This window comes from Dipodomys ordii, unplaced genomic scaffold (genome assembly GCF_000151885.1).
Source record: "Dipodomys ordii isolate 6190 unplaced genomic scaffold, Dord_2.0 Scaffold44, whole genome shotgun sequence".
NCBI lineage: Eukaryota > Metazoa > Chordata > Mammalia > Rodentia > Heteromyidae > Dipodomys > Dipodomys ordii.
This window is the reverse complement of record NW_012267260.1, coordinates 2,713,109-2,719,953: the sequence shown is the minus strand read 5'-3', so window position 1 is coordinate 2,719,953 and position 6,845 is coordinate 2,713,109.

Sequence of the window (6,845 nt, the reverse complement as noted above, 5' to 3'; positions counted from 1 at the left end):
CCCCTCCCTCCCCCTTCCCCTCCCCCCTCCCAGCGCCCCCTCGGGGGTGGGGGAGACTTAAAGGCACCGGAAGCGGTTCTGTGGCGGCCTTCCGGTGCCTGTCCCCTGGGCTGGTGAGCCGGTCGCAGGCATTAGAGCCCTGGCCTCTGGGTCGGAAATCTCAGTGAGGCTTGAGAAAGCGGAACCAGGAACTCAGGGACTGTCAGGACTCAGCTCTCCGCAGGCCCCAGACTCTGCTCCTGATCTTGCTCAAGCCGGGCTGAACTGGGCAAGGATTCCTTCTTCCCCCTGGGGAGGATCTGGTGAAATCACTCCTTTATCACTGAAGTGTTTGGAGAGAAGAAGCAAAAAAGGCCATCCAAGGGTGTCTGAGGAAACCTCGGGTCCCCAGGACCCGACTTAATAAACTGGTTGGGCCGGACTTGATCTTTCTGAATCCAACTGATAAAGCCAGTGGTATAGTTAGAGCAATCGTCCAGACCCGGAGAGGAGCAAGCACCCAAGCATACTCAACTATGTTCCCTTCCCCCTTTCCCACCATGAACCCCCCAGCTGTCGGAGCACCCAGTAACCTCTTACCAGATGTGCCCACACTCTTTGGTGTGACTATTCTTTCCTTGCTCTGCCTTACTTCTTTTCTGGTCTCTATTCCGTGTATTCTAAACTTCTTATTTTTGTGACAATATCACAAACCCCAACTTGGCCCGCAGGGGCTCTTCCCATTTCCGGACCTCCTGGGACCTCAAGTTTCTGCTAACAAAAGGAATTGAATGCTTTTGACATTGTAAGGGAAGAACTGTGCATCTGGAGGTGGGGCTGTGTTTCTTGAGGACTCCGGCAGCTTCATCGTTTCCATACCAGGACATTGAAGGGTAGCTGAGATCCTTGAGGTTCTTTTTTTTGGGGGGGGGAGTCCGGTCATGGGGCCTGAACTCTGGGCCTGGACGCTGTCCCTCAGCTCTTCAGCTCAAGGCTAGCACTCTACCACTTGAGCCACAGCGCCACTTCCGGCTTGTTTCTTTTTGCTTATGTGGTGCTGAGGAATCGAACCCAGGGCCTCAAGCATGCAATGCAAGCGCTCTACCACTGAGCCACCTTCCCAGCCCCTCCTTGAGGGTCTTAACCATTGAGTCACATGTTATTGGTGCTCTTTATCACTCCAGCTTGACCAAAAAGAAAACTTTTGGCTGTTCAGCATTGCCAACCTACATCCTTGGAGGACTGCCCAGGGCTTTGGTCTTTGTGGCACACAGAATTCAGAGTAGTTAGATTTGAAGACACAGATAACGGGATTATAATGAGCATTCAGTTCTTTGAGACAGAGCAGGGAGGCAGGATCAGACTTTTCACCCAATCTGCATTTACTTATGTACATGAACATAATCTGCATCACTTCGAGATCTGAAGATATGTGCTGCATGTTGTGTAATCTATGCTGTATGCACACAAAGATAGGAGCCAAATCTCTTCTGCCTGTAGGGTGAGGGGTGCCAGTTTACCATGCCTGTGTAGACTAGCAGAGAAGGCCGCAGACCAAGAGACAATGGACAGATTCGGGAAGGAGAGCAGTGCATGCAGCAAGCTGCTTCGACGGAGCAGGGGAGGTTATAACTCGGGGAAGGCCCTGAAGACCCAAAACTGAGGAACTGGGTTTTCTTCCACAAGCAGAATGCGCTTGAAAAAGAAATAGCAGCCAGGCACCGGTGGCTCACGCCTGTCATCCTAGCTACTCAGGAGGCTTAGATCTGAGGATTGTGGATCAAAGCCAGCCCAGGCAGGAAAGTCCATGAGACTCGCATCTCCATTTAACTGTCAGAAAACCTGTGGCTCAATTGGCAGAGTGCTCGCCTTGAGCTGAAGAGCTCAGGGGCAGCACCCAGGCCCAGAGTTCAAGACCCACATGACCAACAACAACAACAAAAAAGAAATCGCAGTAGCACACCCCTGCATGGGGGTGGCCAGGGTTTCCCGTCACACTTGATGCAAACCCCAGATCCTTCCCTGGTAAAAGATCAGTTGTGAGTGGAGAGCGGCCGTGTCCAGTGACGACGGCTGTGGGAGTGGACAGTGGCAGCGGCCGCATGGTGCTGTGGATGTACTAAGTGCTGCCGAACTGCGTGGCTGACGCGGAGAATCTGATGTCCCGCACATTTTACCATAATAAAAAATGAATTTCACTTTCATCTTTTATAAGTGTAGCAACTAGAAAAACTCAGGCCTCAGAGGAACCCGCTCCCAGCGCCCGTCTGGGGAAGGAGTTGAGAAGGGCCAGTCTTGAAGTGTTGACCAGCCAGTCACGTCATGGAGCTGGGGCGGGCTGCTGGAAATGTGTCATCTCTCAGGCACCCAGAAGGATCCAGGGATCTGCCCTGTGGTCCCCTCATTTTCTTTCCAACGAGCTGCACTGAGTCAGTCCAAGCGGACCCCTGGGGAGGTGGCTGGGAATGAAGGGCTTTGCCGTCCTCTGTGTACCAGTGAGAATTCTCGAAAAGAGGGTGGCAGGGACGCAGGTCACAGTGATCCCAGACGATCAGGAGTTGGTGACAGGTATAACGTGTAACACGACACATGAGGCAAATCCTGGTAAAAGCTGGGGAGTGTGGCGGGTTGACTCTGAGAAGGAAGTTGTTTGAGGCTTGTAGGGGAATGTGCCAGAGATTTGCTGTTGGCTGTAATGTATCACCCGGCAACTGGCCCAGTGTGAAGTTCCTGATTGGTTGTGAGGTCAAATGAGTTAAGGAGCCTGGGTGGAAGGACTCTCTCACCTGAGCATGTCAGGCGAGTGTAACCGGAGCACCAGGTCTCTGCAGCGTGCTCACAGCAGTGTTTCTGCTTTCTAGAAGTAAGCTTCAGCCTTGAGGATTTTCTTCCTGTAAGGCATACTTCATCTTTTATGCAAAAATGGAGGATCAGCCACCCTGTTCCTCTAAAACTGCACCCTCTCTCGTTTGATGGACGTTGTTTTGGGAGAATAATTAGCTTCAAGTGTCCAATACGGTCTGGACATCGATGAAGTTTACAACTGTCCCAATCCAGAAAAGTGCACAGAGACAAGAGGTCACAGTGCTAGGCACTCGGGGTTTAACGTTCGAGGTGAGATCAGGGAGGTCTCAGAGCTGGGACTGTGTGTTCTCAGAGGCCGGAGCCTCTGGGACTTGTTGTCACACCCAGGTTGGGAATGCTCATTCTACCACCAGTTTCTCCCTGGATTGAATGATTTCTACCTCCCCAGAACTAAAATCCCACTTGAGTTGGGTGGAAACTTGATCTGATCCTAGGGCTACAAAGGGAGAAACCTAAAGTTTATTAGAGAAAAATCTGCCTGTCAAGAATATGTGTTCAATATGTTATAAGACAATGCTGGGTTACTCCCTGACCAAATGAAATCACAGCACAGGAGAGATGATGACATTTTTACCCAGTAAGTTCTTAATTTTTTTTTCTGGGGATGGGGGGGTGGTGCTGGTCGTGGGGCTTGAACTCTGGGCCTGGGTGTTGTCCCTCCGCTCTTCAGCTCAAGGGCTAGTGCTTTACCACTTGAGCCACAGCACTGCTTCTGGTTTTCTGGTGGTTTATTGGAGATAGGAGTCTCACGTACTTTCCTGCCTGGGCTGGATTAAAACTGTGATCCTCAGATCTCAGCTTCCTGAGTAGCTAGGATTACAAGTATGAGCCAGTTGTGAGCCACCTAAGTTCATAATTTTATCTGCATCTATGTCTGTCTTTATCTCTCCCTCCCCCCTTCTATCACCTTCACTTCTATTTTTCGTGTAATTCTTTCTAAAGATCCTTATAAAGCCTAAGGTTACCTGTGAGTCTAATCATCTTAAGAATTGTTAAAGCACCCATCAGTCTACAACATTCCCCCTGGTCTTACCTTGAGGAAGCTATATATTTAACATTATCTAAATTCCTACATCTTGTACCTAGATGGTTGCTAGTCCTTTGATAATTTGTTCATTTCCTCCAAAGACAATGGCATTCAGTTGGGGCTAGCAGAGGTTCTCTGTGGGAGAACAGACCATACACACCATAGTCAACCGCCATATTCCAAGTCTGTTGATGCAAGGGAGAGTTCTTTAGGACAAAGGTGAGGAGAATGAGATTGGATGTTTTGAAACAATAGTGTTGAGCCACAATGGCTAAGAACAATCGATGAAACCTGACCTGTTGTTTCTGCTGTGATGTTGGTTGTTGGTCTGGCCGGCACCTTGCATTGCACTTCTAGATAACAAGTTGTTGCTTCCTTTATGCCAGCTTTGGGAAGAGTGACATTTCTTTTTCTTTTTTTTTTTAAATTTATGGTTCCAATTTCTGTTGTTAAGTTTTAAAATTGTTGTTATAGAGGTGATGTATAGAGAGGTTACAGTTACATAAGTCAGGCAATGAATGTATTTCTTTTTGGACAATGGTACCCCCTTTCTTTGATCTCTCTTGGTTTTCCCATGAGTGCTTTTTCTGTGCTCCATTATACCTGCAATATTGCATGGTCTAGTTTTTCTCAATAAAGTTAGGAGTTGGTAGTTATCTGAAAAAGAAAGAGAAAGTTCACTTCAGCTTTGGCCTGAGTCTCTTAAGAAGCAATTCATTTAACACTGTGGTAATACTTCTAGTACCTCCCACTTCTAGCTTTATTGGGAAATAGGAGCATCATACATGAAGCCCAAGGAAGAAGCTCTTGGGTGTTAAATGCCCTAATTGCTCAAGACTAGCTATTGAGATTTGGCTCCAACAGGAGACTATTATAAGTCATCATTTTATAAGTAGTAATCTATTCATATCTTCTTATCTACAGTGCAAAGAATGCACTTTAGCTAAAGGTGCTGAAGTGTTCAACCATATCTAACGCTTAATCTAGAAACACCCATGTTAGTTAAATGTCAATGTTCTTTAATATTTAGGATTATGAATAGAGAGTCACACTGTGTGGTAGGTGTGTTATTATATGCTGGCACACACACAAAACTGTCAGGAAGTAAGTGCTTTCTGGGCTTTAAATTCGTGGAAGCAGTTACTGGTGTGTGTGTGTGTGTGTGTGTGTGTGTGTGTGTGTGTAAGAGAGACAGGAAAGGGAGGAGAAAAGAGAGAGGAGAGGAAGAGAGAAAAAGAGAGTATGGTTCTGTATTGAATCTTTCACCTTTGACTATTGATAAACAATCTAAGTTACTTTCCTAAACCAAGTGAGAACTTACCCACTACTTGTTTGGAAAAAATAAAGCTTTTAAAATTAAGGAATAATATAACTGCTAGACCTCAAAAAGAAGATAGCAACTCATTCTCCACTGGTGGCTCAAGTGGTAGAACACTTGCCTTGAGCTGAAGAGCTCAAGGACAGCGCCCAGGCCCAGAGTTCAAGACCCATGACTGACAAACTCACACACACACACAAAAAACCCTCTATAAAACTCTTCTGGAAATACCACCCGTGATGCAAGGATGGCGGAGGGCTTGGGCCCCACAGCTGTTTAACAGTCAGGTTACCGCTCCCTGAGTTGTTAGTACTGTTGCAATGGGTACCTTTGTGGGCACAATTTTTGTCTTCGTTCAGATGATTGCCAAAGAAGTTGTAACCATGCTATTTTTGTGGTGTCCTGTTTCTTTCTAAGCAGGAGCAAAAGCATATAGAATATTTATCTTTTTCCCCCCATGATAATCAACACATATTTCTAACATCGGTAAACTCTTGCAGTGAGATTTTATTTGTAGATACAAGACAGTCAACATTTTCAATCTGAGGAAGTTAAATAAAAGAAAAAAAAAGCCCAACCACAGATAAGGATCCAACTGAGCCACGCCCCTCCGGGTGGGCTGGAGTGGGGGGTGGGGTGCGAGGAGGCTGGGGGACCCTTTCACATTCGTCATGACATGGGATTCTCTTCCTCCTCCGTGCTTACATCCTGATTATTCCCATGCGGGTTACGAGGTTGACAAGCCATCTGTCCAAAGCAGCTGAGTAGTTGGCTGCCAGGAGCAAGGGTCTTTACCGCAGGGCATATTGTCTACGTATGGGGACATCATTTTTTTAATACAATGCCTAGAGGCTTTTAAAAAATTATCTCTAATTTTATTTCTGTTTTAAAAATTAGGCAAGGGCAGTCCCATCTGTTCAGTTAAATAAGCAATGACTCATTACAAGATACAAATGGAATATACTCCAGATGCTGTAGCAAAATGAAGACATGCTCTCTATTCTCTACAGACATATTCTTCACCCCACTGAGAAGGCATAGCCTCCGAGCCTCTAGAAACTACCATCTGGGACATAGAATCTGTATGCTTAAATCAACACAGGACCAGGACTGTAGAGAATTTGCAACATCTCCTCCTTTACAGTTGAGGAACTTGAGCCTCACTTGAGTATTTCTGTCTGGTCTTCTGCTCTCACTGTAAGTTTGTTTTTTGTTTTTTGCTGGTCCTGGGGCTTGAACCCAGGGCCTGGGCGCTGTCTCTGAGCTTCTCTGTGCTCAAGGCTAGTGCTCTACCACTGAGCCACACTCCCAGCCCTCTCTGTAAGCTTTTAATGGCTTTCCTAGGCCTGCTGTTGTCCTCAATGTTCAGGTACAGAGTTGACATATTAAATGAATCTCAACTTCAATTTCTTCTAAATGGAAAATGTCTCAATGCTTTTTTTTTTCTTCATGCAACAGGTTTTTAATTCAGTTTCTGTTACAAGGCAAGCACTGTTGTAAACACTTTCAATATAAGGGAACAAACAGATAAAAATCATGCTCCATCAGAGCTAAAATGTATGGTTACTTTTTGGCTTTCCAGGAGTTTAATATATATTATGTTTTGTAGGGTGACCTTTTTTAAATTTTGTATTGTGAAAATACTGTACAGAGGGG